Below are 16,773 nucleotides of genomic sequence, written 5' to 3'. Positions count from 1 at the left end.
AGGACACAACCCAGACATACAGGGGCCAAAATGACCCACTGATACAGTGGATAGGGTTACCCCCACCATCCCCACCACCTCTGGTCATAAATTAGGTGTACCTACAGAAATGTCGGTCAGGGAAAACACCAAGATCATAAATTAGCACACTACTTCGATTGACAGCTTGATAGAACGTACTGTCTGCCGGTGAAACACGTATGGGCGTGGGTTTAGAGAGCGAGAGAGAGAGAGAGAGACGTGTCTGAAAACACGTATGTGTGGGCGGGGTTTCGCGAGTGAGAGGACGGGTTCGTTTTCACTTTATTATTGCTTTTACACAGCGAATGGAAGACATCTCTGGAAAATACTTATCTCCTAGTTTAAACATTACGGCGATTCTTTTAGCCAGCGCTTTAACATTTTTACCTCGTAAGGATCTTTGTTTAGAAGTCATGTAATATGCGCTATTCTTTTTAAACAGCTCTTTTAACCATTTTTACAGCCTAATGTGTTTTTGGAATCCTAGTAATGCGGATTCTTTTAAACAGCACTTTTAATCATTGTTACATCCTAAAGGTTTGTGTTTAGATTGTGTGTAATACAAACGATTCTTTTAAACAGATTCTTTTTTTTTTTAAAGGCGCTTTACCTCCTAAACTTTTTATTCAAAGGTAAACCGGGACCCTAAAAACGTAATCAACAATTGTTTTCATTTATTTCACAAAACTAATATTCTGCTCATATATGTACACATTCAAACATCATGCTTTTCTAACAATGTGTTTACACAAACGAAATAACGCCACACATCCCAATATTAAAAACATTATTTCTTTTCAGACGTATTTCACCCCACCAAAAACCAAACTCATTAACATAAACACCTTTTGTTGGGAGGCCCCCCCCCCCCAACACCACCACCACCACCACCTCCCTACAACACCCCCAGACACAAAGGAGCCAGATTGATCAGCTGATACACTTGATAGGGTTACCCCCCTCACCACCCCTACAGACCTGCCAGTCAGGGAAGCACAGAGGGCCATAAATTATCACACACAACACTTTGATTGACAGTTTGACAGAAAGTGTATGATATAACTACTGACATTATTGCACCAGTAGCAAATTTTTGTGTGTTATGTGGCTTAAGGTGTGGAGTTTTGCTCTTAGGTCAAGAACGTACTGAATTTCATTTTTACTGTTTGAAGGTCCCGCCTCACAATTTTTCAGAACGACGTCGGGCATGCTATGCAGTTTGAGTCTGTATAATAAATCAAATGGAGAAAACCCTATTGAGGCTTGTGGGACCTCTCGTACTGCAAATAACAGGGGCTCTAACCACTTATCCCAATTTCATGCATCATTGTGAACGAACTTATGAATCATGTTTTTAAGTATTTGATTAAACCATTCTACCAGCCCATCAGTCTGCAGATGATGAACGCTGGTGCGAATCGATTTAATCCCAAACAATCCGTATAGCTTGCATAGTGTTTATGACAAATAATGTGCCCTGATCCGCCAGGATCTCTTTCGGGATCCTGACTCTGCAGATATCTCGAAAGAGTGCCTCCACAACATTCCATGAGGAAATATTGCAGAGAGGCAACGCTTCCGGGTGTCAAGTTACGTAGTCCACTAAAACTAACACAAAGCGATGCCCTCATGCGGATTGATCTAATGGCCTGATGAGGTCCATACCAATCCTTTTAAAGGGGACCTTGACTAATGGGACTGGACACAATGGCGCTTTTGGGGTGGCCAGTGGATTCACCAGGTGGCATTCGTGACATGCCGCACACCACCTGCTACATTGCTGCTAATGCAAACATCGCTGCTAATGCCCGGCCAATAAAAGCGGGACATGATCCAGTCCCATGTTTCCCCCTGCCCTAAGTGCCCTGCCATTGGATTGTGGTGAGCTGCCTGGAATACCAGTACCCCACAGCTTCTTGGAATCAACAACTGGGTTATTTCTTTCTGAGTGTTCAGCATCACTCGATATAACTTTTCCTTAATAATCAAAAAATAGGGGTGGGAGAGCACAACACTGGGCTGGATTGGCTGACCATCGATTGTTAAGGGTTTCATCGCATGACTGCTCTAAGGGAAAATCCCCGAGGGGAATTCCTGCCAAGAGGGGAAGGGCGAAAGTCCCCCTGCTCTTGCAGTCTCCCTGACCTGGAGCTGATGCAGATGGCCCTGGCACCACTTCTCCTGCCAATACTATGCACATTCTACACTGGTTTCCCCTACTGCTAGACCCATCCATAAACATTTCCTGGGCTAACGCTTGAAACCCCGACCAATTTGGACCCAGAATTAGTGGATGGTGGAGGCGAGGACTACCTATTTTTACCCCAGAAATTTGATGGCAATGGGCACTATAGGGTATACATGAACATCCCCGTGCACACACCTCGCCTTCACCAACTGTGCATTTCCCAATACCTCCCCATGAACCGAGCATTGGTAAATTAATGTTTGGTTACAGCCTGAATCCACTGGATTGCGATATGCCTGCAGCACATCTGGGAGCCAGACCATTGCTCCCACCTCCATTACATGGCTCTGGTCCTGGAAATGCCCAGTGCTGGCCCAAATTTAGCCTATTACCCAAAGACAATTAAAATTCAACATAGAAGCAAATACTCACATCTGTAAACCCAGTTGGAGATAGAAAAAAAGACACCAGCTGTGAGGGAGAAGAAGCAAGGGTCCAGATTTTATTTCCACCTCACGAGATCCACACCAATGAGAATTCTCAGAAGTGATCTGACACCTGGAGCTCAAGCCCCAGTATTTATACTGTATTTACACAGTAAATAACCAATATATTTTAGAAAGACTATGATATTGCTGGCTCAAATTTAGCCTATTACCCAAAAACACTTAAAATTCAACATAGAAGCAAATACTCACATCTACCTCTGAACCCAGTTGGAGATAGAAAAAAAGACACTTGCCGTGAGTGAGAAGAAGCAAGGGTCCAGATTTTTTGGTTCCGTTCCACCACACGAGATCCACACTGATGAGAATTCTCAGAAGTGATCTGACACCCGGAGCTCAAGCTCCAGTATTTATACTGTATTTACACAGTAGATAACCAATATGTTTCAAAAAGACTATGATATCAATACCAATAGGGTTAAAAAAAAAGAGCTAATCTACATTACTATTATGTTTTCAAAAAGGCCTTTCCAATTTACTATTATGTTCTGAAAAAGGGCTTTCCAAGTTACTATTATGTTTTGGAAAAGGGCTTTCCAAGTTACCATTAGCTTCAAAAGTGGAGAGACAAAACAATTTAGAGTGACCATGGTCTCACTATTATCTCGCGGGGGCAGCTTCACTCAGCCAGACTCAGCTACCCTTATAAATGGCTCCTCATGGTTTTCTCTTAAAATTAAGGCCTTCCTTGCGAGACAAGAATCTTCACCATCTGAATTATGAGTAAGTTACATTTTTCTGTATTTCTAGTTTATAATTTATTTTCATATTTGCTCTATATCTCTATTTTATATAGTTATACTGCTTGCAAAATGGTTTACTGTACTTCCCACTTGATAATATTATTATATTACCTATTATCACTACTATCCTACATATCCTACTACTCTTTATTTTTATATTTTATTATTATAAGATATTACCCTTATAATATCTTAATACTCCTTTTTATTATTCTTATAAAGTTATAAGTTATATGTTGTGTGTGTGTTATGTCTACATGCCCGCCCTTGACTGTACGAGAGCGTGTGTGTGTGTGTTAGCACTCCTCAGCTCTTATACTTCTTTTTGACTTTTTGACTAATAAACCATAGTGTAGTACTCTTAAAGATCTTTAAAGTGTGAATCCAATTTGTCAATATCCGCCTAATACTGCTTCTGTGTGTCTAGGTGCCCGTCGTCATTCCTTCTTCTCCCCTTTACTGTATCTGGATCTGGATCTGGATCTGGACACTCATTATCAGCTTGCGCATCTCACTGCTGATATCATGGTGCTACTTAACTTTCTTCGCAGCACCCCCTCTGGAAATGGAAATGCGGGCCCCCCTCTGATACAGAATCTACCCCGTGAACGTGTGTATTGACGCCTCTACACAGCCAGAACCGCTCTCCAGCTTACAATCTGAGGAAGATGTCACCTTCTCTGATCTGGGCCCCGACCATTCTTCCCTCTTCTCAACTGTCAGTCCGCCCCACACTCAGTGGTCTCACTTCACCTTTGCTGACTATCCCATGTCCCCAGGACGCACCCCATTTTCTTCCCCCTACCGCTCTCCTCAAGATTACGCACCCACCAGTCCTGTGAATTATCAATAAAATTACATATTACTCATACTAAGTCTCCTTCATGTTTATTTCATGTCATTTTTATCCACAACATTTACCAATAGGTAAATACCAATAGGGTTTTGTAATACCAATAGGGTTAAAAAGAGCTCATCTACATTACCATGGTGTTTAAAAAAAGGCTTATCAAATTTACCATGATGTTTTGAAAGAGGCTTATCAAATTTACCATGATGTTTTGAAAGAGGCTTATCAAATTTACCATGATGTTTTGAAAGAGGACTTTCTGACTACCATTAGGATTGAAAGTGGGAGAGAGAGAAAATAATTTAGAGAGACCTTAGTCTCATGTTGTTATCTCATAATGTTGTGTGTGCGCGTTGGGGCTTTTGGGTGTGTTATGTCTGCACACCCGCCCTAGACTGTACAAGAGTGTGTGTGCTTCTAAGCCTGCACTCCTCAGCTCTTATATTTCTCTGTGACTAATAAACCATAGTGTGTTACTCTTATAGATCTTAAAGTGTGAATCCAACCAGTCCTGTGAATTTTCAATAAAATTACATATTACTCATACTAGGTCTCCCTCATGTTTATTTCATGTCATTTTTATCCACAACACCATGTTTCCCACAACGCCAGCACGCCAAGCCAGGCATTACGCCTACACCTGCGGCCCCGGATGCACCCACCTGGGGAAACTGACACAAGGGGAGAGGGAGGGGGAGGGAAAGAACGGACAGTGTGGCACAGGGACAGAGAAAGGACGGAGATGGAGGGGGAGAGACGAGGGCGAGAGAGAGGAAGAAAGGAGGGACTCACCTGCCCCCGGATACACCAGCAAGTGCTCCTCGGCCAGCTGGATCACCTCCTTGAGCAACATTCGATAGTGGCACTGGACCCACTCCGCCATCCCTTCCAGATGTCAGGTGAAGAACTGCTCCAGCACCACAAGGTCGATCGCATCCTCTGCACCATGTCCCTCGGCTAGCAACCAGCTCCAGCAGGTGTCCCGGAACATCTGGGTCGAGGCAAACAGGCAACCGGGCTTGCGGAAGGTCAGCGACCGGAAGTGCTGATGGTGCAGTTCTGGGGTTCAGCCGACCTGCTGCAAAATCGCCCGTTTCAGGCCTGGGTACTCCAGCATGTTGGTGACTGGTAGCTGTGAGTTCCAGCACGCAGCCCAACCGGACAGAAGAAGCAACAGACAGGCCATCCACCATCACTCGGGGAGGGCCCCTGGCCGGTGTGGAGTGCTCATACAGCCCAGGAAGGCTTCCGGGTCATCCTGTGGTCACATCTTGGTGAGGGCAATGTGGGGGGGATTGCAGCAGGCAGCTGGGCCTCAGGAGTCTGACACCAGAGCTGGTGCCCCCCAGGGGCCAGACCCACAGTTTCCATAGTTCTGGCCGAGGGTGATAAAATGAACCCTCAGCCTCTGGCTTGAGACAGTAGAGCCCTGCAAACTGGAATCTCCCAGGGAGTGCCATCTAGCCAGGATATTATCTCTGAGAACCATATTCAAGCTGGCCAATAAGATGCAACTAGCAGATGATTTAGACGGTCTTGGCGAACTCTCGCTAGAACTTGTGCTAGCAGAGCGATCAGGGGAAAGGTGTACAGATGTGATTTCGGACACATGGCGTCCAACCCTAATAATGCAAGTGGGGTGAGGGCGAACCACAGCAAGCAGTGTGTTGTCTCCTCAGAGGCGAACACATCCACTTCAGCTTGGCGAAAACCTCCTCCATACCACTTGTGGATGGAGCCTCCAATCCCTGGGCCTCAGCCTCCAATCCCTGGTCCTTCCCCCACATTCTGGTCGCCTGGAATGTACATTGCACTCACTGACAAAAACTTTCCCTCCACCTATCCAAAAATATATATTTGTTAAATATAGGTGCGCAACATTGTAGTATAGATAGTATATACATTGTAGTATAGTCCAACTGTTATTTTTACATTTTTTTAGGAACAGGAAATTGTACAAACATAACTTCCTGTTTCACAGGGCTATAAATATGAGGAAACACTATAGGACTAAAATATAGAGAGTATTACTTAACCAACTGCTCTCCTTTAACCAAAGATAGGTGCGGCCGAAGGTTGAATGATGTTTTAATATATGCTTTATATATCAGACTCCGTTTAATTAATTATCTGTTAACTTATTTATCTGACTCCATAGAATAATCTAGTTAGTGCTAGATGAGTAAAATCTGTGTTCTAATAGTAATTACTCTGAAGCAGCTTCAAGCAAAGCGTTCATTAAAATGACGTTTCTACATCAGAGGCTTATATATAGCTTCTTTATTAAACTCTTATGTCATTAGCTCAGAGGTTTCCATCACTGTGCAAGCCGAAGCCTTTCCTATTTTACTTGTCAGGGGTTATGTTTAAACTTGCCTTTTCTTTTAACTTGTCAGAGGTTGATTTTAAACGTGTATAACATACTATAACTTTAGCTTAAGAAACGATTTATAGTAACTATACGAGAGACATATAACGCTCTTAGTGAATCATACTTTTTCAGAAGAACCACTGAGTATTTGGAGATAAGAATAACAAATTAATTTATTACACAATCATAAATTAATATATACATGAAATAGAAACAAATGTAACTTACAAAAATGTTTATCTGTGTCACAGACACATGCATGATGGTAATAGCATTAATTGCAAAAAGGCAGCCTCTGATGTTATAAGCCCCTTCCTTGATGTTACCAGTGCACTGATGTTACAAGCCAACCTTGGGTTCTGCCAAGCATACTCTCTTATAACGAAGGGCGTAGGTTTGGTCTCAATATTGGTATGGAGCTACCTGCAGCATTCTTCCAATTATTGAAACCCTTTGTGCAGAAGGCAGGGTCATTCTTTTTTCCAAAGTGGTCTTTTTATGGTGTATGCTTTGACACACTCAAAACAAAGAACCTTTTTCAGTGTTGGACTGAAGTGAAGCCATGGATACTGACTGTACCATTTCACCTGAAACTGCAAAATCTTGTTTGGAAATTGCTGTACTTCGATGAATTTTGGATTAGGCTGGTATGGTTTACTCCCCATGTCCATGACACTGCTACACTGACTTGCTTCAGGATCATCCTCACTCACACTGACTGTCTCCTGAAAAGAAAGCTAAACTTAACCTGGTCTGTATCAACATTTGCAAATTATTCTTTTGCATCCTGTGTTATAATAATTTGCAACTAAGTTAACATTAAAATAGATAGACTATGGTACTTAGAAGACATGTAAATTGGTCATTTGCAATTAATCCAGACATCTACCATTTTAATTCATTTTCATAAATCATTTTTTAAATTGTGCATTCCAGGTAATACAAATCAAGCTGCAATTGGATTGTTTTGATTACATTTATTTTCACTTAATTAAAACAACCCAACTACAGTTCTCCCTCAACCTGCCCTACAGCATCTTTAGGCCTACTTGATTTCTGAGTTTCCTACGTGTAATAAAATTAATGCACTGATGAAGATACAAACATATAGTTAAACTTTAAACGTTATTATTGAGTGAATAGGATCTTATGTTGTTTTGAGATTATTTTCAAAACAAACTCATGACCAATATGTCAACTTTCAAAGGTTATACTGTATATTTGCTGAACATCCTAACTGACATTAATGCTGATGCCTCCGTACAATTCCAAAATATAATTCCTAATTAGGACTTCACCTAAAACCCTGAAGACGCAGCTGTTTCATCCTGCTCTACTTCAGCCTGCTGCTGTGTTTCCTGCATACAAACTAATTCATTAAATGATGACATTTTCATGGGATTTCTAGACTAAAATTCAACTCAACATAATTTTATATATGCACCTATTTTATGTTCCAGCTAGCAACCTGACTGCTAGCCTGCAGATGACAGAAGACAGGGTTAGCCTGCTAATTAACGCTAGCGAACATGGTTAACTAACATCAGTTGACATTACTTTCCGCAGTGCAAAGCTGGTGACGTTTGGTTGCGAACAGGTTTTCATTTTAAATCAATTTGGCTACTGGACAGTTAGTTTACTACCTATTACTTACGCTTTGGGTGGGGAAAAACTCCTGATGTCTCATCGTTTTTTTGGTGGCATATCTACAAAGTACAAAACGTGTTGGCATGGGAAAAAAATACTTTATGTATGCTGTGCCATGCAGGCAATAGAGGAAAGGGAGTAAAGTCATCTGAAAGACTAAATTTTTCGCCCATGCTTGAGGTATGGACTGATAGCCTTGATAACTTAGTTACCATTGTCAGCTGATCAGCGCTTGCCTCCGTGTCTATACTGTACATTGGCAGTTCAATATTTGCATGTAAGGTGAGCCTTCAGATAGCCCCTCCCTTTCAGCCAATCAAATGCTAGCATGCCTAAATCCTGGAGCTTCTGGGAGAGTATGCTATGGAATTTACATGACTTCACTCCAAAGATAATGTGAATGAGTTCGCGCTAATACTGGTAGGGACAATTCTGCCCTCCCAAAATATTGGTAGGGACATGTCCCTACCATCCATATGTAAACCTACACTCTTGCACCCTGAACCTCTTTGAAATGCATAGTGAACAGGATATCAAATGGGAAATAAAACAATGTGTTTTATTGCAAGATGGAACCCCAGTTGATTAGGAACTATATGTTAATTAAGTTCCTGAGAATGAGTCAGTGGGAACAAAGGAAGAATTTCTCCCATGAAAACCTGTGTGTGTGTGTGTGTGTGTGTGTGTGTGTGTGTGTGTGTGTGTGTGTGTGTGTGTGTGTGTGTGTGTGAGAAAGCACATATTGCAACATATATTGTAAATGTTGTCTCCTAAACCTATATCCCTCCACATCATTCACCGTGAAATATGGATAAAAATGATACCAAACATGTCCTGAGGAATATTGTAATTAAAGTCCATTTAGATTACCACATTTAGTTCACCTGTTATCTCTGAAACACATTCCTGATCATTTTAACCTTAATGAAATTACTGCCACATTACTGCCACAATTGATGCCATGTGTGTCTGTATTGTCTCAACGCATTGTGAAGAGGATAGTTCCGAGTGGCCAAAAATCCTCTAAGGATCACAGCTGGAGAATTGCAGAAGTTTGTTGCATCTTGTAGACAGAAAGTCTCCAAAACTACAATCTGAAGTCACCTACATCACTACAAGTTGTTTGGAAGGGTTTCAAGAAAAAAAGCCTCTACTCTCATCCAAAAACAAACTGAAGTGTCTTCAGTTTGCCAGACACTACTAGAACTTCAAAGGGGATCGGGTTCTATAGTCAGATGAAACAAACATAAAGCTTTTTGGCAATGAACTCCAGAGGTGGTTTTGTCGCACACATAAGGGCAGCCATATGGAAAAGTACCGCATGCCCACGGTTAAATATGGTGGTGGCTCTTTAATGTTTTGGGGCTGCCAGAGGACCTGGACATTTTGTTAGGATACATGGCATCATGGACTCATGAAAACCTGACTGCCTCTGCCAGAAAGCTAAAAATGGGCCGTGCTTGGATCATCCAGCAGGCTAATGATCCAAAACATACATCAAAATCGACACAAAAATGGTTTAGTGACCACAAAATCAACTCCTGCCATGGCCATCCCAGTCTCCTGACTTGAGGGAGGTAGCACAAAGTATTGACTAAAAGGGTGTCAATAATTGTTGCACAGCTATATTTAACAAAGTTTTTTTTTTTTTTTTTTATAAACCGGTGTTGTGTTTGCAGTTGTTTGATATCCATGAGAGCACATCCATTTTGTGAATTATTTGAACAAAAGATCAAACAAAAAAGGCCATTTTTCACAGCTTTTTTTTGCTCATATTTCCAAGGATGCCAATATTTAGTGGCGGGCATATATATACCATAATTACTGCATTTCTCGTTAAATCACTCCAGTGGTCCAGTGGTGCGATATTTGCAGCCATTACAAGAGATAAATGTGAATAACATTCATCAGATATGCAAGAATAGTTGCAAAGCCCTTTATAGCATGCTAGTGCTATAAAGTTGCAACTGCAACTCTATGCTTCACCATGAATACACTACTACAAAAGGTAAGAAACTACCTCCATTTGCTGATGCTAATTTTGACTCAGACACTGTAAAAAAATAAGAGCAAAAAAACTGACAACAATGCACAAATCAAACTTTTATGGCAGCAGAAAGGGTAACAGCATAAAATCTTGATGTATGATCTCATATACAGGTGCATCTCAAAAAATTTATATCGTGGAAAAGTTATATATACAATATATATTCGTTATAAAAGAGTGGAATTCATATATTCTAGATTCATTACACAAAGTGAGATATTTAATCCTTTTTTTTGTTATAACCTTGATTATTGCTTACAGCTCATGGACAACAAAAATCCAATATCTCAAAATATTAGAATAAAGAATTTATCAAACAGAAATGTCGACCTTTTGAAAAGTATTTTAATTTATACAATCAATATTTGGTCAGAGCTCCTTTTGCACGGATTACTGCATCAGTGCGGTGTGGCATGGAGGCAATCAGCCTGTGGCACTGCTGAGGTGTTCTGGAAGCCCAGGCTGCTTTGATAGCGGCCTTCAGCTTGTCTGTATTGTTGGGTCTGGTGTCTCTCATAGATTCTCTATGGGGTTCAGGTCAGGCGAGTTGGCTGGCCAATCAAGCACAGTAACACCACGGTCAGCAAACCAGTTACTAGTAGTTTTGGCACTGTGGGCAGGTGCCAAGTCCTGCTGGAAAAGGAAATCAGCATCTTCATAAAGCTTGTAAGCAGATGGTAGCATGAAGTGTTTTAAAATCTCCTGGTAGATGCTGCATTGACTCTCGATTTGAGAAACCACAGTGGATCAACACTAGCAGATGAAATGACACCTCAAATCATCACTGACTGTGGAAACTTCACACTGGACTTCAAGCAACTTGGATTCTGTGCCTCTCCACTCTTCTTCCAGACTTATGGTTCCTTGATTTCCAAATGAAACACAACATTTACTTTCATCTGAAAAGAAGTTGTGGTTATATGTACTGAACCAGACAGAGATCAAATTCTTGAAAACCTTTGCAGGTGTTTTGAGTTAATTAGCTGATTAGAGCTCTTCTCAGGTCGACATTTCTGTATTACAAATTCTTTATTCGAATATCTTGAGATACCTGATTTTTGATGTCCATGAGCTGTAAGCCGTAATCAAGATTTTTAAAAAAAAAAAAAAAGTCTTGAAATATTTCACTTCATGTGTAATGAATCTAGAATATATGAATGTTCCACTTTTTGAATGAAATTACAGGGAAAAAATTAACTTTTCCATGACTGTCATGGATGGGAGGCTGAGACAGCTGCAAATGCAGATAAGAGCTTTGTTAGATAAAGGCAGACAAATCCAAATTGTGAATCAATATCATAGTCAAAAACAGGCAAAGGGTCAGGCGATCGGCAAACGGGCATAAACGAGAATCAAATAACGAAGACAAAAATAGGATCAAAACTATGGCACTTAAATGAGGAACAAAGGCTTGGAACAGTGATAACACTCAATACTTCACGCGAAACAATGAGACACGAGGAGTTTGAATACCAAACGTTTCAGGCGTGAAACACAAAACATCTGAGAACGATGATGACACATAAGGGGAAACCACCAGTGACAATACAGGAGCGGGGAAAGACAGAAGTCATAACAGACGCATGTGTAGTATGTAAACAAAGTCAATGTCACTGAAAAACCCATAAGTGCGAACTCGTGCTTCAAGCTCGCGCTTTGGGTTTAAGAGCGCACTGCGAGCTCTAGCGCTTTGAAGCGAGGGGAAATCATGACAACAGTATTCAAATTTTTTTAGATGCACCTGTACTCATATACAGATAGCTTTCACATACTGCACCTCCATCACCATGTTTTAGGCAAACTAGTAGGAGGGGAACCTTTAGTGCTTTTAAGGCCTTCAGACAAGGCCCAAGTCTGGTCATCCCCAAAAAGTAAGAGGAGAAACCTGATAGTGGAATCAACAAATCATATTGTAGTTTCCAATGAGTATTAACATTTGTGGCCACTAAAGCTGAAATGCAAGTACTACAGTGGAAGGACAGCCAGATTTGATTGTGAATTTGTGACCAAAATTGGGGGGCGGCTGATTTTGCGGCTGATCTCTCATCACAGGTTTTAACTAGCCTGATATAGTACTAAGAATTGGTGGTTTCTCGTTATTGCTTTCATTATTGACTATTCATGCACTATTTTTGTCCACTTTTAATTTTAAGATGGATATTAAAACTCTGGTGTTCACAATGCAATTTACACAAATATTTATTTTTCTGGAAAAATACTGGCCTGCATTTGCAAAATGCCATAAGCTACTCACTGTCTCTACCACTGTCTCTAGTTGAGATACACTGCATTATAAAACATTATATTAATGTTGTGTTGTTCTTTTTCATGAATAGTGGTCTATAGCCAACTACATAATTGAAGACTACTTGTAACCTCCTTTTTCAGAGCTACGGGTTATATATTTCTGAAATTTAAAACAAGAGCCCAAGTTCCTGGATTGAATGGTGAACTGTTCAGTTAAATTTCTCTATCCCCGATATAATTAAAGAAAATAATTAACCTCACACAGCTAAAGAAATTAAATATGGTCTTTCCCAAAGTTTCTTTAGAAATTAATCACAGGTAATCAATTATCATCAAATACGCAAAATCACAATATAGTAGAGAAAATATAAACAAATTTAATTGAATTTAACAAAACTCAAATTACCATTCGTTTCTGAAAAATAATAAAAGAAAACAAAACAACTAACAAAGGCAATGCAATATGAAATAAATTCACAAGATTAAATATCACAATATTCAGATTTCAAAAACACATTTCACTCAAATTTCAATCTTAATGTAAATCACTGAACCAGCTCTTTACGTTGGGGCCCATCTTTCGTTGGTGCGCATTCAAAAATGGTGAATTTCCAAAGTTATTCTGTACTTCTTGCCAATAAGTGAATAAAACCACTTACATTCAAGTTCATGTAAGCTCTCAAAGCAACTCACATGCGATGAACTTCCAGAATCACCGGTGCTTTGAAATGAAACCCTCAATTAGCATTCACTCAGCCAATGGTCTCTCATGAACTCTCTTTCTCTTGCTCGGTCACCTCTTCCACGAAATCAAAGTCTCTTTCAAATTGAAGATCAAGAACTCAAACGTTTTCACGTCCCTCGTTGAAATAAAACTGCGGTTAAACCAGCCGCTCTTCCTGAAAGTGCAGTTAATCTAGCTACCCATAAATTTTAGGGGCGCGGCTTTTACAAACTTTGTGGTAACAGCACCGAAAACGGAAAACGAGTGCTCGCGAGTTATTACACAAGAAAAGCAAATTAACAATGATCATTTTATCAATAAGTAACAAAACCAAAACAATATACTGTATTTGAGTTTACAGGCCAATTTTTTATGCTTTGTTGTTGCTACTGCTGTTATTATAAATCTAACCATAAATACATTTTTAAACGTGTAGATGGTTCATTTCACAGAGGAAGTCTGACAATAAAATATTAATATTTTACTTAATCTAAGGCTGAAGTAAAAGGGATATTTCAAATTGGTAGACATTCAAAACCAGTTCATAGGGACCTACTCTATGCTCACAATAAAAATCACTTAATTTTACTGTAGAATTTAAAGTAATTACTCTTCAGAGTCAATGGATCTGTCATTATGTTTGAGGAGGCACTTTTTAATCAATTATAAAATGGACATTTCAAATTGGTAGACAATCAAAGCAAGTCATTAGTTCAGAATTATCTATACTATGCTAACAATAACGGTCACTTAATTTTACTGTAGAATTTTATAGTAGTCTAATTGCTCTTCAAATCACTGGATCTGTTATGTTTGAACTAGGAGGCACTTTAAAACTGATTATAAAATGGACATTTCAAATTGCTAGGTGATCAATCCCACTGAAATCCCACTGAAAGTTCACAGTGACCTATGCTATGGTCACAATAAAGATCAATTAATTTTACTGTAGAATTTTTAGAAATATGACATCATTCCACTTCAGAGGTCTATACAGGTCTGTACAGACATCAATTCTAAGTAGGGGGAAAAAATGAATGGTTAGTTCTTGTAAGGAAACTTCCGTACTATATGCACACAATGTGAAATGCATCCAAAATCAGCAGAATGCTCACCCATGCTGTACTGTGTCTCCAGTTTAGAGACCTGCATGGGTTTTTATACATATTTCTTCTTAGCAATATACATATACAGTACTGTGCAAGTTTTAGGCACATGCAAAGAAATGCTGTAGAGCAAGCATGCCTTCAATATAATGAAATGTAATGAATATGAAATTATATGTTTATACATTATAAATGCCATAAATAGCAGTAAACAGTAGTAAATGAAGCAAAGTCAATATTTGGTGTGACAAAAAAAAAAAAAAAAATAGTACTCTATAAGGAAATTAACTGGTAGGTTTATTGAGCATGTTGCTGAACCAGCCACAGTTCTTCTGGAGACTTTGACTTTCGCACTTGCTTCTTATTTTTTCAGCAAAACCCAGCAGCCTTAACTGTGGGTTTTTATTTGTCTAAAAAGTGCTATCTTACGTAATATGTTACTTTCTTCACTGAAATACAAACATTTTTCTGCAACATTTAATTTTGTGCTGGAAAACTAATGCTTGGGAATCTAAAAAAAAATTGTACTGACTGAAACAAACAAAAATACATATAACAAAGTTTGTACTATAAAAAAAATTACACCCACCCACCCACCCACCCACACACACACACACACACACACACACACACACACACACACACACACACACACACACACACACATATATATATATATATATATATATATATATATATATATATATATATATATATATATATATATATATATATATATATATATATATAAATTACACTCCCACAAAACATAATATATACACACATTATATACATACACACACAATATATACACTAATTATTATATACATAAATAAGCATATATAGTGTGTGTATATAGATATTTATATTAGGGATGTCACGAGAACCGATACGTTGGTACCAAGTCGATACCAACATTCTTAAAATGTGACGGTATGTTTTTCCTGGAGTAGCATAGGTACCATTGGTACCGTTGGTAATGAAGGTACTGAGGTTGCAATTCTTCCAGAACTGAAGGGGGCAGCAAATACGCGTAAGTGTTTGTCGGTCCACAAGCGGTCCACAAGAAGATGAAGAACGCCTACAAGCACACAGGAAAAACTACAGTAGATGGCGACAAGTTTAGCTCTGCCCCGACTCGTTGAGAGGAAATGTGGCATGGAATATGGAAAAACAACAAACATATAATTGATGCTCTGAAGCCTGTGTGCAACCGATGCTATCGTTCGCTTCAAACAAAGCGAGGAAACACCTTGAAGCTGGCGAAGCACCTGAAAGACGGTCCTATATTATGTTTGTTTGAGCCAGCTGGCATTGTGGCCGTGAAACCAGCTAACGTTATGTTCCATGTAATGTTTGCGATAGCCAGATATTTGTTAACGATGCTAACGCATTGCAAGGTTATAAACTACCTCCTAATGGGCCACCATGCATCGCAATCCAACCTGTGTCCTGTCAGCAAAATGTAGCCTAATGTCACAAATAATTATTCAAATGTTCATGCTATGTATATACATGTAGCCATATATATATATATATAAAAATATATATATATATATATATATATATATATATTCAATTCAATTCAATTCAATTTTATTTGTATAGCGCTTTTTACAATAGACATTGTCTCAAAGCAGCTTTACAGAAATATCAACATGGTATACAGATATTAAAGGTGTGAATTTATCCCAACTGAGCAAGCCACTGAGTGGCGACGGTGGCAAGGAAAAACTCCCTAAGATGTTTTAAGAGGAAGAAACCTTGAGAGGAACCCGACTCAGAAGGGAACCCATCCTCATCTGGGTAACAACAGTTAGTGTGAAAAAGTTCATGCAAAGTTCATATATATATATATATATATATATATATATATATATATATATATATATATATAGATGACAGACACAAAGACAGACACAGAGAGACAGAGAGAGAGGATGAACCCTACTGCCTGTCTCAGCCTCGCTGTTCTTTGGCTGTAATGCTAGAGCCTTGTCTTCATGTGCTCTATTTATGTGCGGGTAGATTAACTGCACTTTCAGGAACAGCGGCTGGTTCAACCGCAGTGAAAAAGTCACTTTCTAAGGTCTCAGTGTTTCATGAGTTTTGATGTTACGCACCACACAACGAATCCCCTCGATGAATTTGGCTTCACATGTAATGATGTTTAGCTTTGGCCCTTCCCTTCTCATTGCTTTCTGAGCTTTTTTGTTTTTCTTTGCTCCCATTCAGCACCAGAATATCATCTTCATGAAAGGGGTCTCCACACTGTGAAACATTAGAGAGTTCAGAAGTTTAGAACCAAAGCACCCTTGGACAT

The sequence above is a fragment of the Ictalurus punctatus genome, chromosome 11 (genome assembly GCF_001660625.3).
Source record: "Ictalurus punctatus breed USDA103 chromosome 11, Coco_2.0, whole genome shotgun sequence".
Taxonomy (NCBI): domain Eukaryota; kingdom Metazoa; phylum Chordata; class Actinopteri; order Siluriformes; family Ictaluridae; genus Ictalurus; species Ictalurus punctatus.
Note: the sequence above shows the minus strand (reverse complement) of the source record.